This window comes from Panthera leo, chromosome B3, assembly GCF_018350215.1.
Source record: "Panthera leo isolate Ple1 chromosome B3, P.leo_Ple1_pat1.1, whole genome shotgun sequence".
Classification (NCBI taxonomy): domain Eukaryota; kingdom Metazoa; phylum Chordata; class Mammalia; order Carnivora; family Felidae; genus Panthera; species Panthera leo.
The window spans coordinates 101,992,514-102,011,262 of record NC_056684.1 but is presented as its reverse complement, the minus strand read 5'-3'; the positions used below and the strand labels follow the sequence as shown (position 1 = coordinate 102,011,262).

At 42.4% G+C, this 18,749-nt stretch overlaps 1 non-coding gene across 1 annotated transcript; it reads left to right on the top strand.

Annotated features, from left to right (window-relative positions):
• The first annotated feature begins 17,118 nt into the window (after nt 1–17,118).
• Nucleotides 17,119–17,228, top strand: LOC122223322. Its single transcript, XR_006204203.1, has one exon. It is a non-coding gene; the product is annotated as a U6 spliceosomal RNA (small nuclear RNA).
• Nucleotides 17,229–18,749: the final 1,521 nt, after the last annotated feature.

Genomic DNA, 18,749 nt, shown 5'->3' with positions numbered 1-18,749 from the left:
GAGCCTCAAAAGTAGAATTGATCTGCCTTCCCTCTGTTTTCCTGCTAACAAAGGGGCTTTTAGTGTGGATTGAATAACTAGGAGCCATACATTCTGAATAATACAGGCTTATGGAGAGTTTACCAAGAGAAACAGTTCTACATCCTTTTCCTGGGAGTCACACATCCTCTGTTCACCTTCAGGAGTGTGTTGACCACAGGCAGCCTCTCCCTCCTGTGTCGAGGTTGCCAGAATGACAGTGGGGTACACACAGATCCCAGGAACCTGAGACTCAGCTTCCTCCCATGAGTGGCTTCCTTCCTTGAGTGGCTCCACCCATCTACTAAGCACCTTGGGTGGTGGGGAGACCAAAATGTTAATGGTATATCTGGAAGAGAGCACATGAAAAGAGACATAATAATAGTGCTGGTTTCTCCCTCTGTGTGAGGGAAACCAAATCTCATGAGGATTTATAGTTCATGTTTTGCCACAGAGCTGAGCTCTCACTATCCCCAAGGCCTTTGAGATGAAAGACGACAGTAAGGCTCATTTCTCCCTTGGCTGTTCACGCATCATCAGTCACTGAGGCTGCACCTCAAGCCTTTTATCTAGAAATACATTGAGGTTAATGAATTCAGAGTATCAAAATAATCAGCCACAGAGCTTTGGTGTTCAGGCCTTTTAGTTAAACAGTGTAAGGCCCAGGACACCAAGAATCCCCAGTGAAGATAGACAAATAGGCAGTGATATCTGGGGGGGGGGGGGGGGGCGTGATAGGAATGACAATCCCTTTTTAATTCGATCCAACAAATGTTTATCTAGGCCTCCTCCGGGTGAGCACTGTGCTGGGTCCCAGGAGGAGAAAGAATTTGCTTCTTGTCTTCAGAGACTTTATGGGCAGTTTGGTGTCATTCAGACTTCAGGCTTTGAAGTCACTGAGATCGGTGTGTGAAGGTGCTTGATGGAGAAACTGTCACATACAGGACTTGAGTAAAGTGTGGTTCCTTTTCTTTTATGCCAGCAGTTTTGCTCTCCCCAGCCCTCTCAAGGACTGGCCACCTGAGTCCCGGATCCTGGCTGTGTCTCCGTACTGTGCTACCAGAGCTGGCAGAAGCCAGACACCTTTTTGGCCCTTTGTTCAAGTATGCTCCTTATACCTCCACACTCAGTGTTCCTTCTGCTCTCCAGGATGCTTATCTGCAGCCCACGCTGAACCTCCTAGATGCTGCCTGCCTGGATTTCTCAGATCCATCCCTGGTCTATCCTGTCCTGATACCACCTGGCCTGGCCTGATACCTCTGGGCTATGTCAGTTTTACTATTGAAATAATCTCTGATATCTCCAGCTCCAGGCAAGTCAGTCTTCTTAAACCTTACCTTTGATTATGTTACACCTGCTCTGAAACCATCAGTGACTCCCATGGCCTCTGAATTCAAATGAAACCTCAGCCTGAGGGTCTCAGCTTGGCATGATGTAGCCTAGCCCACCTTTTAAGTTTCATCTTTCTTCCCACCAGTGTGTAACATACCAGCCTTAGTGGCTCTACCCTCAGTGGACTAATTGCACTCCTTGAATATGTTCTTTCCTTCTTGTATCCTTTGCTCTTGCTGACCTTTGATGGAATTTCAGCATAGGAAGTTAGAGGAATATGGAAAAAGATGACTGAAGGAACATGAACAAAGACATAGATGGGAGTGGGGAGTGGAGACCAGAGAGGGGACATGTCTGGTTACTGGACATTGGGCACTTAGGATTCCAGAATCATAGCTCCTAGAAAGGAAGCTAACTGGATCATCTGGTCTACCCCTGGCCTTCAGGCTGGGAAAATATTTTTGTTTCCATTCTATAAATCAGATGGTCAAGGCCCAGAGAGTTTAAGTGTGTTTAGACACACAAGTTGGGGTCATCCTATAGAATCCTTTAAAGCCAGATTAAAACTTACCGTAAGTTCAGTCACTGATGGAGACTATGGAAAGCTCTCACTGTGGCAATGGCATAATTAGAACTATTTGGGGCAGTATTTTCAAACTGTGGGATATGGCCCATTAGTGGGTCACAAAGTCAATTTCTTGGGTCATAAATTTTAAAATGTCAGAGTACAGCATTGCTTTGTAAGTTTTATATGTGTGTACTGGGTTGTGAAGTAAAATATATTTCTTATTGAGTGTCATGGCCAAAAAAGTTTTAAATCTCCAGTTTTAGGAAGATTTGTCTGGTGGCAAATCATAGGCTGAATTATAGGTGCAAGGGAGGAAACTTGAGGCAGGGAATTCTAGTTGGGATGCTGTTGTCATAGCCTAAGTAGACAGTAAGAAGGATCTAGATGGGAAGGAGAAGCCATGGAAAGGGAAAGGAGGGGAAGACATGAAAGATTCTGTGGGGTAAGAGTCTCAGGATGTGAGGATTAAGATTGTGGGGGCTCAGAGGGAGGGGAAAAAGACAGTCAGGGTTGACTGAAAGTCATACTCAGGTGCTTCGGAAAATGCTGGTGCCCATATCCAAGGAGGAAAGTTGGGTGAAGGAGCTGGTTTGAGGACCAGCATGAAAGACAGATGGAAAGACACACAACCACCATCAGGTATTAGATCAGTCAGGTTCCCACTGAAGAATCCACTGAGATGGTTCCAATGCAAAGACCTGAAGGAAGGGAGGACTTCCAGAGCTGTTGGCAGGCTGAGGGGAGCCAACTTGCATGATGAGGAACCCTAGATTAACCACAGTAGGAAGTTCTTCCTGTCAGATTCCTCTGCAACCCAAGCTTACAGGGCACCACCTCTCTATTCTTCTACCCTCCCACCCCTGAGATGAGTCCACTACTGTTCATTGGTTTGTCACTACCATTACTCCTACTGCTGCTATTATGTCTACCCTCACCATCACCACAGGCAAACTTCTGTTGAATCCTCATCTTGTGCCAAAGGCTTTACATGTGTGATTTCATTTAATCACATTTACCTCTTGAGTTGGTCCTATCATTATTCCAACCTTACAGATAAAGAAGTAGAAACTCAGGGACACTTAAAAACCAAGTCCACACAATTAGTAAGTGGCAAAGCTGTAATATAAAGCCAGGAAGTCTGATTTCTTGACCACTCTTAATCACTGCCATGCACCACTGATTACTGAGAAATAGAAGATAACAAAGGTAGCAAATGACAGGGCAGTTAACCAGAGCGAAACTTAGTTTATAGTAGCTGGTGATGTCATACTTTGATGCAAGTAGGACCGGGCATCTTGTGTTTCTGCATCCCTAATTCCTTTGTAGAAGCTCTAGTGGGACTTGTTGGTTTAGGTTTTATCTAGGAAATCATCCTCCTACTCATCCACTGCCTCAGGGTTGGATACTAGAGTCATAATCTCCAATTTCAGACAGGGGAGGGATTGGGTTGCCCTAGTTGTCTGATTGTGGCCTGTGCAGCCTCTTCCAGAAACTTCTCAGATTTCACTCTGGTTAGGGCCTCTTGGTTGCCTTTTGGCCCTTGTGCTCCGAAGTTGTTTGAATCTAATCTAGGTTGGGAGCCCAGGGATTCTTCTCAGGGCCTCAGGTCCCCACACCAACTAGAGTTGGCCTTCTTTGCTTGGACCAGCTCCTGTCCCTGTGCAATGTGCCTGTGATGTGTGTTACCCAACCAAGAGTTAAGATTGGTTCTGCCTTTAGTCAAACTTCAGACAGTCCGAGTAGCTTTCTGGATCTTACTTTTCCAGCAGCTGAGTGGCCCCAGCCAGTATCCTAGGACCTGTCTGCCTTCCACCTATACCTCCAACATTCTCCAGCTGACCTTCTTATACATTCACTAGATCTAAACTGCTCACTAGGTCCTTTTCTCAAGGTGGAAGGGCCTGACATCCTATTTGGCTCATTGAAGTGAGTCCTGTGAGGATTAAGCAAGGCTTCCCTAGCTCATGCCCAAAGCCCCACGTTCTCTCCAAGCTGCCTTCTGATGACTCATTGCCCTCATGGCCAGGCCTTCCTACCCTACTTTATTTTAGGAAATGACTTTTGAAAATGGTCTCATTTTTTTCTTTAACAATAGAAAAGTAATGTTTACCCACAGGGAGCAAGAATGATAATCCCCAAATGCTAGTAATAACACACGCACACACACACACACACACACACACACACTCAAAAAAGGAGCTTTCTAAAACCAGTTTTACAAGGAAGGGCACAGGTAAGGCTCTCCTGGTGAAGGTGGTGGAGTGGTAACTAAGTAAAACTTTGGTTTGTGAGCATAATTCACTCCGGAAACATGCTTGTAATCCAAAGTGCTCATTTATCAAAACAAATTTCCCCATAAGAAATAATGGAAACTCAGATGATTCATTCCACAAAAATATTCATATAAAAATGATTATAATACTGTAATATAATACAAAATAATAAAATACAAAATATAAAGAAAAATAAATTAAGCTGCACTTACCTTTGAAAACCTTTGGCTGGTATAAGGGAGACAAGAGAGAGGAGGGTTATTGTGTAGGACAACTTTCACTACCACTAATGGAATCACTGCTATCTATCAGCTCAATGGAATTTTTCTGCACAGGGGCCATTGTATACGCTCACACAGGTGTTGACTATAGTACAGTATTAAACTCTTGTCACATAGTGTATTTAATGTAACTGGCAATAAGGCAGCAGAGGAAAGGGTCTATATCTGCAAGCCGCCTGACTTAGAATGAAGCAAAGCATTCCTAAGCTTACTCTTGGATGGAAAAGCAAAGGACTGTCCATAGGTGCTTTGAAGTGACAAAAAATACACTAGTGCCAGTTGTGGGCATCTTCCAACATTCTGAAAAATCACCGATTTCTGCCAAACACCATGGCCTGAGACCGAGCATCTGAGCATGAGAGACGATCACCCACAGTCCCACAGCAAGAAGAGACAGAGAGAGAAGAACCATTGTGATCATGTGATGTTCAGCATACATACTACTCCTATTGCAAGACATTTCTTGTTTATCAAGTTAAAATTAATCAGAAATGTTTGCTCATCTTGTGGAACAACTGCAGAACAAATTACCTGCAACCCAAGGTTTTACCGTACTTTGTTTCCATTGCTTCCACAAGTAGAGAAAGTGCTTCCAACTGGACAGGAGAAAAACAGGGCAGTTCAGAACAATGTAAGCCTGAGGTAAATGGCTGTCAGGAAGAAAAATCTAGCTACTTTAAGGGCCAAGTCTTTATGCCCAGGCAAATTATGTCCTAGGATGTGGGTTACAAACATTTTATTAGTATAAGTTCTTCAGACAAATCTTAAATGAACCCTAATTTAAAAATATTTACAAGATAATTTGTATATATTTTAAGTTAGAATTTATTTAGCATTCAATTATAAAGTTAATATATGAAGGAAAATTATTGTTTTGATGAATACCAAAATTCAAAATAATTAATAGGGGCGCCTGGGTGGCTCAGTCAGTTAGGCATCCGACTTCAGTTCGGGTCATGATCTCGCCGTTCATGAGTTCGGGCCCTGCGTCGAGCTCTGTGCTGACAGCTCAGAGCCTGAAGGCTGTTTCGGATTCTGTGTCTCCCTCTCTGCCCCTCCCCCGCTCATGCTGTGTCTCTCTGTCTCTGAAAAATGAATAAACCTTAAAAATTTTTAAAAATAATAATTAATATAGATATAACCATTGCCAAGCTTGGCATTTAATTCACTTCTATATATAATTTTAGTTGCAAAGAGTAAAACAGATATATATATTTTTTAAATCAGTTTGCTTTGTCATCTATTGTATAAACAGACCCAGAAGTTTGAAAAAGGAATACCAAAACATTTTTAATTTCTAAATCAAATCATTAAGATTGTTGAATTTCTTGTCTTAGATACAGAAATGGAATATCCAACACTTTTTTTAATGCTTATTTACTTATTTTGGTAGAGAGAAAGAGAAAGAGTGCGAGAAGGGGAGGGGCACAGAGAGAGGGAGAGAGAGAAAGAATCCCAAACAGACTCCATGCTACCAGCACAGCACCAGATGCAGGGCTCAAACCTATGAACTGTGAGATCATGACCTGAGCCGAAGTCAAGAGTCGGATGCTTAACCAACTGAGCCACTCAGGCAATCCTACCCAACACTTTTTATAAGCAGGAGAGCCATGTGGCAGGTTATGCATTTGTTTGAAAGCCCACTGAGACCTAACATGGACCAAATAGGTGCTTTTGAGCCTTGTGTGACAGTTGACCGAGCACTGCATTCTTGGGACAGACACAAAAGGCCAGTGCATACCCATAAGCTTCCTAATCAATGACCTGACTAACTAGTCTATGGTGATAGAGTCAGATTAGTGGTGGGAGGGTAGCAAGGGCTAATGACTTTGAAAGGGGAACAAGGGAACTTTCTGAAATGCTAAACATTGTGTAAACCTTGTATGGGTAGTGGTTGTATGGAGTGCATATATGTGAAAATTCATGAGCTGTACACTTAAGAATTGTGCATTTTAACTGTAGACAAATTATACTTCAAGTCCCTGTTAGCCAAAAGACAGAAAGAGAGAGAGAGAGGAAAGGAGGGAGGGACCAAGATTTGCTCAAAAATCTGTCAGCAGAAATTTATGTGCTGGGGGTGCCTGGGTGGCTCAGTCGGTTAGGCGGCCGACTTCGGCTCAGGTCATGATCTCGAGGTCCGTGAGTTTGAGCCCCGAGTCGGGCTCTGTGCTGACAGCTCAGAGCCTGGAGCCTGCTTCATATTCTGTGTCTCCCTCTCTCTGACCCTCCCCTGTTCATGCTGTCTCTCCCTGTCTCAAAAATAAATAAACGTTAAAAAAAAAAGAAAAGAAAAGAAATTTATGTGGTAGTGTTTCTATTATTGTGCTATGTGTTTTAATTTGGTAGCTAGCTAACATTTTTTTTTTTTTTAAAGTAGGTTCTGCCCAACATGTGGCTTGAACTCACAACTCTGAGATCAAGAATTGCATGCTCTACCAACTGAGCCATCCAGGTGCCCTGTGTATGTTTTTAATTATAGTTTTAAAAAATAGTTTAAAATGTTTTTTTAAAATGAAATCCAAGTATACAGTTGACCTTTGAACAACACAGTGGTTACAGGCACTGACCTCCTGTGCAGTCGAAAATCCACCTATAACTTTTGACTCCTTAAAACTTAACTACTAATATCCTACTGTTGACCAGAAGCCTTACCAATAATATCAACAGTCAACCAGCACATATTTAGTGTGTTATATATATTAGGTACTGTATCCTTAACATAAAGTATGCTAGAGAAAGGAAAATGTTATTAAAATCATAAGGGAGAGAAAATATATTTACAGTACTGTACTGTATTTATTGAAAAAAAAAATCTGTGTGTAAGTGGACCCACATAGTTCAAACTCATGTTGTTCAAAGGTCAACTGTATAAAAAAATAAAATTCAAATCAAATAAAATTAAGAGATGAAAGTCAAATCATGACCTGTCAATCACTCCTGGCAATCTTTGACAAATCAGGAAAGATGTAAGAAGCACTGGGTGACCAGGGATGACAAAGAACAGTATGCACAGACCCGTGGAAAGCACATCAGCTTTTGTACATACAAATTGGCTTCAAATCCTAATTCTGCCAGTTACCTAAGGTCTGGTAGCTAGTACCCTATCAAATGCAGAGCACCAGTTTTTTCATCTGTAAAATGGGGACAATACCACCTGCCTCAGAGTTGTTGGGGGAGTAAGGGAGAACATAGCTAAAGTGTCCAGCACACTTAGCCGCCCCCACCCAAATGCTAGTTCTCATCTCTTCTGTATCCCATAACAAAGTCAAATATACTGGACTGGGAAGGGATCTGACTGCCTTTAGAAAGTGTGCCTCTTAACTTGTTTTTCCAGAGGCAAAGATGGACTTGCGTCTGTCTGTCTGCAACCACACCCGGACCTCCTTGCCACCAGTGACACATTTGCAAGATTGTATACAGGCCCCGGACAGAAACACTTAACACAAGTGGAGGTGCTGGCCATCCTTATTTTTAGAGAGAAAATGACCAGAATGTGAGTAGAGCAGATAAGCCAGCCCAGGCCCTGGCCCCTCAACCACAGGAGCAGAACAGAAATCTGTTAAAGGATGGGGAGAATTTCTCTCATCTTCCTGGGTTTCTCCTTCCTTTTCTTCTCTGTCTCTCCCCAGCACAGCTCAGGAAGCAGGAGAAAAATACCCAAAGGCAAAAAGGCAGAGAGCATCTGTCTTCCTATACTTTGATGGTGAGAGTGAAAACAAGTGTCTCATAGCTTATTAAATGTCAGGTTTAAGATGTCTGGTTGGGGAGGTAGGGTGTGGCCATCACACCAGTGCGTTAGTCTTGGCATTTTTTGCTTCTTGCAGGATCCCACCTTTTGGTCTATTAGAAGCATTTCTTCATAAGGATGAACATTTAGTTTGGTCTCAGAGCCAGGTGTCTGCCTCCAGACCACTGCCTGAAAGGAATGGGTTTGAGCCTCAAAGAAAATAAGTTAGGCCTGGCTCAACTTGTCTGCATGACTCTTCTTGCTCCACTACACTTGCCTCTCAGGCTGCTGTTGGCCTCTAAGAAAATGGATCCTGGTCTTCCAGTTTCAGAGACTGAAGCAATTATACCCTGGAAACAGATCTCAGTTTCAAAGCACTTTTCCTCTCTGCCTGGGTTCTCAGGGGTAAAAAGGGCTACCTTCTGCTTCAGTAAATTCTATCCAGCTAGGAGTTCAAGACCAAGAGTAGTTAATCCTGGAGACCAAAGGCTGGCAAGACACTCACTTGGGTTCATGCCTTCCGTCTGCCAGGGGCTTCAGGTCCCAGAAGAGACCTCTTCCTCTGTTGTCCTGGTCAGCTACAGGCTAACCTAACCTTGTGTAGTTCCAATCGACCTCAGTTTGGAGCTGTGGTTCTGTATGCCTTTTATTTCACGTTCACAGTGCTGCTGAATGCCTTTGTGAACTGGCCTTGAAAAGTATTACAGAATCCACAGTCGAGATGTTCTCTGCCTGGACTCTGTTTGCTTGTTATGTTGCAAGAATGTGGTCCAACAGCCTCCACACCCTGATGACTCAGCCTAGCTCTAATGAGTTGTGTTTTCCAGGCCCTCCTGGGGGGACAGTGCCTTCTCTAGCGTTGGCTACGTGCTGCCCCCCTCACCCCTCACGCCCCCACCCGGCCTCAGTAAGGGCTGCCTGGGAGTGAGCCTGGATGGTTGTTAGAAATGCTCCCCATAGGTAGGCAGAGGGAAAGGGAAGATGAATTCTGGTTCCACTCCCCAGTGTTGCAGTCACTCTTGGCCCTTCCCAGGCACAGCCAGGAGGTGTAAGTTAGAGGTTAGGAAGAATTTACATAATGGGATTGATTTTGAAGGGAGCAGGCAGAGTGGCTACCTCTTAGAGAAAAAGCATTTGATAGCCACCTAAAGGTCGTGTGAAGAAGCCTGTCTTACTTTCAGAGAATTGGTCTTTGATTTGTGGGGCATTCAATTTGCTGGGGAAAAAATCTGACTGTTAAGCTTCTGGGGGACAAACCAGAGGAAATTATATAATTAACAGTTCAGAGATTCTTAGAATCTTTGGCCAAAAAAAGAAATGACAGAGAAAAAATCACTGTGTTCTAGAGCCATGGCAGAAGGCTAAGCTTTGAATAATGGCCATAGAAGATATATTAATGAATTATTTTTAAATGTATGCTTCTTTTTGGAAAGAAATTGCTTAGGGAAAGTTTATGCCTTAATTACTACTCTTACTAAAAGGGAAAATCTTAACTGATTATACCTTAAAATCTTTGAACCTTAAACTCTTTTACCAGATTTTAAAAGTTCAGGCCTCCTTGCAAAAATGCAAACGCATTTCTATTTCCTGATGGCTATAACAATAGCAGAAGACTTAAACAAGAATCTGTTTTATGAAAAATTGAAATCTGAGCACAGTTCACACATTTACCAATGATTCTTCTCCGTTGCATGTTATCTATGAATCATCTGACACAAAACAGCTGTAAGTCCTCTCTGCTGTAAGGACAGGATGGCCCTGCCAGGAACTGCACCCAGCTTGTGGTCTAGTCGCTGACAGAATTTACATAATACTACTGACTGCCAATTTAAGCCTACCCTGCAGGTACCACCCCCCCCTTCCCCACCCTTCCCTCCTGCAGGCACTGAAATGGTCACGCTTTGGGCTGGCTCTGGTCCTAGCAGGAAGCATAGGCCTCCGGGCTGCTGACCACACCCATACATTTGTTTGCTTTGTTTCGTTTTTGGGGAGATCCTTTTATTTTGATATAATTTCAATTTTACTGAAAAATTACATGAACAGTCCAAGGAACTTCTACAACTTATGATTTGTTTGTTTACATTTTTGCCTTATTTGCTTTATCATTCTCTCTCTTTCTCTCCCACTCTCCTCTCCCATTGAAGATGGAGATGTGCTCCTATTGGCTCCAGTATGAATTTTCCAAAAAGGCATTCTCTTAATAACTACAGTGCAGTTACACAATCAGGCAATTAAGCATTAATACAATACTACTATGTCTTTCATTAATTGCCCCCAAAATGTCCTTACTTTTTTTTCCCTCCCCTGAGGATCAAATCCAAGATTATACATAGCATTTAGTTGTCAGGTCTATTTATTTTCCTTTATTCTGGGACATTTCTTTAGCCTTTCATTGTGTTCTTGACCTTAACATTTAAAAAAAAAGTACAGGCCAGTTATTTTGTAGAATGTCTTTCCGTTTGGGTTTGCCTCATGTTTTCTCATGATTAGATTCAGGTTATGCATTTTTGGCAGGAATACCACAGAGTTGATAGTGTGCTCTTCTCCAAGCATCCTAATCGGGGGCATGTGATATGGGATATTGGCTTGTAACTATATAGTGATCTTAGCCCTGATGACTTGGTAGAGTGGTATCTGATGCTATGAAGTTATTATTTTTCTCTTTCATTAAGTCATTTGCTGCATACTTTACATCTCTGTAATTATCCTATTTATTTAAAGTTTTTATTTAAATTCCAGTTAGTTAACATACAATGTTATACTAGTTTCAGGTATGCAATATAGTGATTCAACACTTCCATACATCACCCAGTGCTCATCATGGCAAGGTCACTCCTTAATCCCCATCACCTGTTTAACCCATTTCCTCACTCACCTCCACTCTGGTAACAATCAGTTTGTTCTCTGTTTCTTGATTTATCTCTGTCTCTTTTTTCCCCTATGATTATTTGTTCTGTTTCTTAAATTTCACATGAGTGAAATCATATGCTATTTGTCTTTCTCTGAGTGACTTATTTTCCTTAGCATAATACACTCTAGCTCCATCTATGTCATTGCAAATGGCAAGATTTCATTCTTTTTTATGCTGAGTAATATTTCTTGATTATTACAGTTTGTAATATTCCATTGTGTGTATGTGTGTGTGTGTGTAACTCATCTTCTTTATTCACTCATTAGTCAATGGACATTTGGGCTCTTTCCATAATTCAGTTGCAGTACATAATGCTGCTCTAAACATCAGGGTGCATGTATCCCTTTGAATTAGTGTTTTTGTATTCTCTTCTTTTTTAATTTTTAAATTTTATTTATTTATTTTTGAGAGAGACAGAGACAGAGTGAGTGAGGGAGGGGCAGAGAGAGAGGGAAAGAGAGAATCCCAAGCAGGCTTTGTACCACCAGCACAGAGCCCAATGTGGGCCTCAAACCCATGAAACCATGAAATCATAACCTGAGCTGAAACCAAGAGTTGGACACTTAACTGACTGAGCCACCCAGGCGCCCCAGTATTTTTGAATTCTTTGGGTAAATACCTAGTAGTAAAATTGCATATCCCTTTTTTTTTTTTTTTTTTTAAGTAGGCTCAATGACCAATGTGGGACTTGAACTCATGACCCTGAGATCAAGGGTCACATGGTCTACCGACTGAGCCAGTCAGGCACCCCTGTAATTATCCTTTTTTAAATCAAACTTTTACCCATCCATTTTGGCATCCTCTGATGATTTTCTACAACTCTCATTTTGCATTCTACTGTAATGAAGAGGTTTCCCTTCACATTTATATCTATCTATCTATCTATCTATCTATCTATCTATATGAACATGATTCTTAGGCTATCAGTGGAGTATAATCCATTATAAATATTATTTATTTTGATGTTAAAATTGTTCCAGATTAGGGAGTGGGAGCCTCTTACCGCTGGCTCTTGAGTCTTTTTGACATATTTTCATGATTCTTTGATCATTTCCTTACCTTCTTGCAAAATAAGATGTTCCAGGCTCATCCTCTACTTTTCCTGCCCACAGCCCCAGAATAAGCCATTTCTCAAGAATCGCTAGTTCCTTTAGTGGGTAATGGTATTTAGAAACCAAGATCTGGGTGCTAAAAGTGCTCATTCTTACTGGTGTATCACTGTTTCTAGGCCTCTTACCAGACAGAATTAGGTAATATTACATATACAAATGGAAATAGATACATATAGAGGCATAGATATATATTAGAAATATGTTGGAGATATATATGATATAATATATACTTATTCTAATAACTCCAATTCTAATACAACAAATGCTTTTTCCATATTTGTAATTTCTTTCCCCAGCACTTAGAAATCTGGCTCCCATTAGCCTCAAGGTCAAGAATACACAAATCATAGTTTCAGAATTGCTAATCCCTAGCACCACTTAAAGTAAGCCTAATGAGAGTTTAATTAGTTTACAATTTTGAGGGGTAAAACTTAACACACATTAAAGTACACAAACCCCAAGTCTACAATTCAGTGACTTTCGACAAATGGATATATCTGTGTAACCCACACTTTTTTCAAGATATAGGACATTCATCTCTGTATCTTCTCAGAAAGTCCCCTCATGTTTCTTCCCAGTCAGCAACACCCCCATCCCCCAAACCAGAGGCAACCACTTTTCCAGTATTTTGCTTAGTCTGTAGACATCAGTTGGCTCCCCTGGATCCAAACACACATCTTCAACTTGGACCCTACTCTGTGCTCTCCCCCTCGAGGCTTGTGCCACCACAGTACCTGGCCTTAGATTTTGCTTTGTCTACTCTTTCTTGGCAATGCCAGATTTGATTTCCAGTTCTGCTTCCAGTCTTTTCTGACCTGTGGTGCCAATGACTCTGCCCCTCCTCTGGGCTACATGTTGATTTGTTCTTGCACTAGCCTACATTCCTCATTCCTTCTGGGCTTTTGATCCAGCCCCGAAGGACCTTTGGCCTGGAATGTGCTTCGAGGATCACACAATTTACTAAAGATAGTTTCATAAAAAGGCACATAATTTCATGAAAAGTCTCCTTCTTAAAATTTGGTAATATAGTCCCGTCTGGTCCTGCTTGATGCCTGGATTCTGAGCCACACCTGTTCTTCTGTTTCTAAATCTTGCTTCCTTTCCCGACTTGGGTGACTGTCATAATCCTTCCTTCCCATGACAGCTGGAGCCAGAAGCTGGTGAGGCTTTTCTCATGAGGGTACCTTGTGAGCATGACTATGATAGAGAGAAACCATGTATCTTGTGGGTGTTTAGTACATGTGAAACCACTCAGCCCACCAGCAAATGTGGCAAATGGCCAGTTTGGGGCACAGGAAGAGAAGGTGGGTGGGTCCCAAGCACCCTGCTTAATGCTTAATGCTTAATGAATAGCTCCCTTTCAGTAGTGTTCAGTCTACCCAGAGCTATAGCATGTAGGGTAGAAACTAAGGTGAGGTCTCGGAACCAGGAAGTCACACCCATGTTAATATTTAGAAAACAGTTGGGTTATAATAGCTTCTTTTCCAGGCTCCCTAATGAAAAGGGTTAGTGTGGTTCAATCATGAAAGCTTCTGAAAAGACTCTTTGACACAAAGGCTCTGAGCTCCACTCTTCATGTCGGCCCTTGATTATATTAGTAGTTTAATAAGCAGTTGCTTGTTTTGTCTTTTGTGTGCTTGGATCCCCCCCCACAACAAAGCTGTGAGCTCCTTGAGGGAGGTGACAGTGTTGGGCATTTTTCTGTCTTCCTCCTGTCCCAGCACCAGCTCCTTGTCAGGTGACAGGAGGTGTTCCGTAGGTACTTCTGACTTGAACTAAGTCTTAGTCACCCTAATGAGGTCATCCCTCCATAGTATCCCAATTCCTACTGTAGTACCAAGCACAGAGTAGGTACTCAAATTGGCTGAGTAAATCATGAACTAATTCCACTAAATTGTTGTCGAGTCAAAGTGTTATTCCTCTCAGGAGTCTATGTTTTAGAAGAGGGCAACAAAGAATGGGCAATGCTTAATGACCCAAGTGGAGTTAGCCTAATAGTGGAATTACAGGCAACACAGCACCAGATGAGGACATTTATAAGCAGGGGGCTCTTTGGTGCCCCACCAATCATGCCACATCACTATGTTACCCTTCTTCTGAGGTCTTCAGAATGTTGGGCCATAAAAGGATCATTATATTCTGATGATCAACCTTTTTTGCTGTCTGCCTTTCCTGAGCTTCTTTCTCCTATTCAATTTGCATTTGTTTCCTTTGGCCCAACAGCAAATTGGCTGCAGCACCTTCTCCTAAAGAGCCAGAATCTTCCTAGCGGTGAACCTCTTTTTTTTTTTTTTTTTAGTTTATTAATTTATTTTGAGAGGGAGAGCACACAAGCAGGAGAGGGGCAGAGAGAGAGGGAGAGAGAATTATGAGATCGTGTGGCTTGATCTCACGAACCATGAGATCATGACCTGAGCTGAAATCAAGAGTCAGATGTTTAGCCAACTGAGCCACCCAGGCACCCTTCATCATTACTACATTTTAACTGACTTTTGCAAATTTTCATTACAATTTTAATTGTCACAAAATGTTCCATGGAGTACACCTATTTAACCATTCACCTGACATTTGTTGAGCATTTAGTTTGCTTCTGATTTTTAGCTATTACAAAAGGAAACATAATGAGAGAACTCTTCACATAAATTTTCCTTATTTGAGGCATTTTGCTTTTCACCAGGAGAAATTTCCAGAAGTTTTATTACTGGACAAAATAATATGAAACTATTTTAGATTCTTAATATTGTCCAACGACTTATCAAAAGGTTCTTAACCAATTACACACCTTCTGGAATGGATGAAAATTTCTATTTTACCCAACGTTGGTCATTTGCTGACACAACAAAACATTTATTCTCTATTTCAACATATATGTCTATATTTGAGATTTATATTTTTTCGAAGCTCCCCAGGCAATTCTAAGGTGGAATCTGGGTGGAGAGCCCCAGAAGGCTACACTAAAAGTTGCCAAGTGCTGTGGCCCTTTTCCCTCAGCCTCTGGAGATCCTGTGCTCTGATACAAAGGTCCAGGGAAAGAGCCCCGAGGAAATGGGCACCAAGGTAAAGAGGAGGTTTCTTCATAAGGCTTAGGGCCAAGTAGGCCCAAGTCATCCTCCCTGGATCTTCTGAGGGAGGGGCCCTTCTCCTCTGGCTGCATAGAGTTGGAAGTGATCCAAAGAGAGCCAAGAGCACATGACCCCAAAGAGGGAGAACAGAAAGGGGGAAAAAAGGAACAGTCCTGTATAATCAGGAGCTTGGAGTCTCTCTCCCAGCTCTCAGAGAGTCTACTTCCCAGCCCTTGGGCCTGAGTCACAGAAGCCTCTAGCTGTGCTGATCACCCACATCAAATGTGCCTCCTCCATAACCCATTCCCATAGTCTTGTTTTTTTTAAGATGCTTTTTCAAATTACAAAAGAACTATTATTGGTCCATCATAAACAAATAATATATAAATGAAAATTTCAATATTGGAAAGTTCTCCCTCACTTCCCTATTTCCATTCCCATCCCCAGAGGTAACCTGATAATAATTTGGTGTGTATCTTTCTAGATCTTTTTCTAGTGGGTGTGAGACTATGTGCATGCCTCAGGATTTTATAATACATAAATGGAATTACACGATATATAGTTTTCCCCATCCTGCCTTTATCATTTAACTTCAAGGTGTAGACCACCTTCTGTGTTAGTTAATATATAGCAGCCTCATTCTTTTTCATGGCTGCATGATAATCCATGGTATATGACGATATCATATAATGAACACAGCTTGTTGCTGGTGGCTTCAGTTGCCTTTCATTTTTCTCTATAATGACAATGCTGCAATGAGCTTCTTTGTGTATGTGTCTTTGTGTCATCTACCTGGCTTTGAATGTTGCCACTGCCAGAAAATTCCTGGTGTTGGGCTCCAGGTATGCATACCCAGAGGATCTCTGCTACCTCCAGGATTCATTTAGACCCTGGAAGAACACCACCCTGGCTCAGTCCTGGCTTCTTCTCTCACCCTGTTGTTCTGTGGTTGTGTTTGCAGCACGCCCATGGACCAGCCACCAGAATTCTGACAACCCCACCAAAGGTTGCAAAGGTGCAAAAAGTACAGCTGGTGTCCCTCTGGCCACTGGGAGGAAAGAAAGAGGGCCAGCTCCTTCACACACAATCCAGTTGGAGAGAGTATGGAAGTGGTTATCTAGGTGGTTCTCAGTCTTTCTCCCCTGAGATAGAGTGTGGGACTGAAACAGCAGTGAATCACTGATGTAGAAGATACAAGAGCTGCAGTGGTGGTAGGAGCTCTCCAAAGCAGCTGAGAAAGTATGGTGTGTGTGTGTGTGTGTGTGTGTGTGTGTGTGTGTAACCCTGAACCAAATGTCCTTGGCCCATGGACAGAGATTGCCAACCCTTGATCTAATATGTTGTACTTTTGTCTTTTAAGGTTTTCAAGCACCAGTGTAGAAAACTGGGTGGCTCAGTTAGTTGGGTGTCCGACTTCGGCTCAGGTCACGATCTCACAGTTCTTGAGTTCGAGCACCACGTTGGGCTCTGTGGTGACAGCTCAGAGCCTGGAACCTGCTTCTAATTCTGCGTGTTTCTCTCTCTCTGCCCCTCCCCTGCTTTCACTCTCTCTCTCTCAAAAATAAATTCTAAATTTTTAAAAAAATTAAAAAAAAAAAGATTTTTCAAACACCTTGTTCCTTCAAGAAGCAATAAGAGCTAATGAGAAGCAGACGGTACCCTGGGTTCCATTTCTCACTTCACTAGGGCCTGCCACAGTTTGGAACAGTTTTGATTGCTGCCCTATGCCCTCTTGTTTAGAGGTGCTGTCTGCACCCTGGGATGCAGGGGTTAGGTTTCTTATTTTTCCTGAAAAATGGTGCTAGTGTCATTGGCTGTTAAAAATGAGACAGGTGTGCTCGCTTTGGCAGCACATCTCCTGAAAACATTGGAGTGACACAGACAAGATTAGCGTGGCCCCTGTTCAAGGGTGACAGGCAAACCTGTGAAACCTTCCATACAAAAATAAGAACTTTTAAAATGGGACATAGGCAAGAGAACTTTTGCATTTGGATGGGATGTTTTCTGTGATTGGCTTATCCTGCTTAGTTCTTTCTTCCTTACTTTATGGACACGCAAGAAAGAACACATGCTCATAGTATTGGAGGCAGGTGCTGAACTTCCTAGGTGGCAGCCCTCCTGAAATGTATTCTTGCATGCACAAATGCAAAGACCCTTGTTGACCTGCTCTCTCAATGCTTTGGAAACTCGGAGGAATGGTGATGTGGTCACTGTTAGAACAGAGCAACAAACAAATCTGGTGTAATTGAGGATAAGCTTCATGTGGGCAGTCCTGATGTTTGCTCACGGAAAGGTGATTCATTTAGACGAATCAGGGCTTTAAAATTGTTTTCTTGAAGTGTAACAGATACAGAAAAGTACATGCACTGTAAATGTATGGCTTGGTGAATTTGTGCAAAGTGAACACACCTATGTTACCCTGGTAACCACTATGTAGATCAAAAAGTAGAATGTTAGAGTCACCCCAGAAGACCTCTGTACCCACTCCTCCCCCAGTTACTAGTCCTTTGAGGTATAACCAGTAACCTAACTTTCCACACTTGATATTTTTGCCTGTTTTTGAACTTTATGTATACTTGTGAAATTTATTCACATTTTGTGTAGATCTTCTTCACTTATTCTCATTGCTATATTGTGTTCCGTGATAGACATATGCCACAGATGGGGTGCCTAGATGGCTCAGTTGCTTAAGCCTCTGACTCTGGAATTCAGCTCAGGTCAGGGGCTTGTGGGATCAAGCCCCGCTTTGGGCTCTTTGCCTACAGTGCAGAACCTGCTTGGGATTCTCTCTCCCTCTTTCTCTGCCCCTCCCTGGCTTGCATGTGCTCATGTGCCCTCTCTCTCAAAATAAGTAAGCATTAAAAAAAGAAATATGCCACAATTTATTTATCCATTCTATGTTGATGGGGTTTTATTGCACACATTCCTACAAGTGGAATTATCAGCTCACAGTGTTTGCATATATGCATCTTTTTTTTTTTCAACGTTTTTTATTTATTTTTGGGACAGAGAGAGACAGAGCATGAACGGGGGAGGGGCAGAGAGAGAGGGAGACACAGAATCGGAAACAGGCTTCAGGCTCCGAGCCATCAGCCCAGAGCCTGACGAGGGGCTCTAACTCACGGACCACGAGATCGTGACCTGGCTGAAGTCGGACGCTTAACCAACTGCGCCACCCAGGCACCCCGCATATATGCATCTTTAATGGACCCTGGAATAGCAGTAAATGAGAGTTAGGGGTGTATTTTTTATTTTTTTAATTTAGAGAGAGAGAGAGAATAGGGGAGAGCGAGAGCAAGAGTGAGAGCGAGAGTACATGCGTGAGAGAGAATCTTAAGTAGGCTCCACGCTGATTGTGGAGCCTGATCCTGGGATCCTGACCTGAGCTGAAATCAAGAGTTGGTCAGACACTCAGCCAGACTGAGCCACCCAGGTGCCCCAGGAATGTATTTTTGGTAGGGGACA